Below are 2,500 nucleotides of genomic sequence, written 5' to 3'. Positions count from 1 at the left end.
CTGTCCCATGCCGTCCCGAGCCTTACCAAGGACGTCCCATGACGTCCCGTGCTGTCCCGAGCCTTACTAAGGCCGTCCCAGGCCGTCCCGAGCCTTACCAAGGCCGTCCCATGGCGTCCCGTGCTGTCCCATTTTGTCCCGAGCCTTACTAAGGCCGTCCCATGCGCGTCCCGTGCCGTCCGAGCCTTACCAAGGCCGACCCATGCCTTACCAAGGTCGTCCCATCGATCTCGGAGAAAGTACATCATAACATCGGAATACACCCCGACATCGATATCGGAGAAAGTACATCATCATAACATCGGATCGGATGCGTATCCGTCCAAGTGCCATCGACACTTCGAGAAGTTCGGACCTAGCTTCCTAGCATGTTGATGCGTCGGTGCTAATGGGGACATAAAGATCCCACGACGTTCCGAACGGAAGTAGCCGAAGTGTTCCGTGCGTGTGAACTCCATTGTCCCATGTGCCGGCTCTTGACTCCTAAGATGTCCCATGTGAAGGCCCTTCATGGCTAAGAATGTCCCGTGCAGCGTCCCTTGATGATCCCCATAAGGTGTCCCATGTGCGTCCCATGCCGTGCCCAGCCTTACCAAGGCCGTCCCATGCTGTCCCATGCGCGTCCCGTGCCGTCCAAGCCTCACCAAGGCCGTCCCAGGCCATCCCGAGCCTTAGCAAGGCCGTCCCGTGCTGTCCCATGCCGTCCCGAGCCTCACCGAGGCCGTCCCGTGCCTCACCAAGGCCGTCCCGAGCCTTACCAAGGCCGTCCCGTGCTGTCCCATGCCGTCCCGAGCCTCACCAAGGCCGTCCCGTGCTGTCCCATGCCGTCCCGAGCCTCACCCAAGGCCGTCCCGTGCTGTTCCATGCCGTCCCGAGCCTTACCAAGGCCGTCCGATGCGCGTCCCGTGCTGTCCCATCCGTCCCGAGCCTTAGCAAGGCCGTCCCATGCGCGTCCCATGCCGTCCCGAGCCTTAGCAAGGCCGTCCCATGCGCGTCCGATGGGATTCCCGAGCTTTACCAAGGGCGTCCCGTGCTGTCCCATGCCGTCCCGAGCCATAGGGACGCTGTCCCGTGCGCGTCCCGTGCTGTCCCATGCGCGTCCCCTGCTTTGGCTCGGCTGGCCCGTGCATTCTATGGGGTCGTGGGACATTTCGAAATCCACCCGGGCCATTTCGACTCTCTCTTCATTTATACTATTGAGGTATTATTTATGAATTATTGGAGAAAAGAAACGGAAGAAAATATTTTTTTTTCTATTTTTTATGAATTTTCCGGTGTTTATTCACTTAAAAATTCATAGAAAAATAAATATTTATCGGAATCGCTATTATAATATATCAAAAAATTCCTTGCGAAAAGGCCTTTCCAACGAGTATAAGTTTGCTGGATTCCGACGAGTAACGAAGGAGTAAAGGCCCAGTATGCTTGGTTAAAAAATTGATGTTTCCTTGTGAAAATAGGCAAAACAATAACTTTGCACTATAAGGGGGAGGGTTGAGCTCCTTCCCCAGAGCGTGCACAGCACTTGTGCTGGCACGTTCCCTAGTGCTCGCCAAGCACCATAGGGCATCCAAAGGGCAAAGCCGAGCCTACTACATGATGGGAAGCTTCTAATATGTCGGAATACGAAGAGATTTCGTGCGACCCGAAGCTCGGCTCGGGCGTCCCGGCCTGTCCCGAGCTGTGCCGAGCGCGTCCCAGGCCGTCCCGAGCCAAGTCTCGGGCGTCCCAGGCCGTCCCGAGCCAAGTCTCGGGCGTCCCAGGCCGTCCCGAGCCAAGTCTCGGGCGTCCCAGGCCGGCCCGAGCAAAGTCTCGGACGTCTCAGGCCGTCCCGAGCTGTGTCGAGGCCGTCCCAGGGCGTCCCGAGCTGTAGCGAGGGCGTCCCAGGCCGTCCCGAGCCACGTCCCGGGCGTCCCAGGCCGTCCCGAGCCAAGTCTCGGACGTCCCAGGCCGTCCCGAGCAAAGTCTCGGACGTCCCAGGCCGTCCCGAGCAAAGTCTCGGGCGTCCCAGGCCGTCCCGAGCTGTGCCGAGGCCGTCCCAGGCCGTCCCGAGCAAAGTCTCGGGCGTCCCAGGCCGTCCCGAGCTGTGGCAAGGGCGTCCCAGGCCGTCCCGAGCTGTGGCAAGGGCGTCCCAGGCCGTCCCGAGCCTAGTCTCGGGCGTCCCAGGCCGTCCCGAGCTATTGCGAGGGCGTCCCAGGCCGTCCCGAGCCAAGTCTCGGGCGTACCTGGCCGTCCCGAGCTGTAGCGAGGGCGTCCCATGCCGTCCCGGGCTGTCCCATGCGCGTCCCGTGCCTCGGCCCTTCCAAGTGGTGCTTCGTCGGACATCTCGATATCCACTCGAGCATTTTCGACCTTTCTCCATATGTGGGTGTGTGGGTATTTATCAGGAATATTGGAGAAAGAATCGGGAAAAAAATATTTTTTTTCTATTTTTTTTGAATTTTTAATTGTTTATTCACTTAAAAATTCATAAAAAAATAAATATTTATCGGAATCGCTA

The sequence above is a fragment of the Eschscholzia californica genome, unplaced genomic scaffold (assembly GCF_041429995.1).
Source record: "Eschscholzia californica isolate CP2 unplaced genomic scaffold, dmEscCali1.0.p SCAF_29, whole genome shotgun sequence".
Taxonomy (NCBI): Eukaryota; Viridiplantae; Streptophyta; class Magnoliopsida; order Ranunculales; family Papaveraceae; genus Eschscholzia; species Eschscholzia californica.
The sequence above is the reverse complement of the archived record's forward strand: the minus strand, read 5'-3'. Positions refer to the sequence as shown.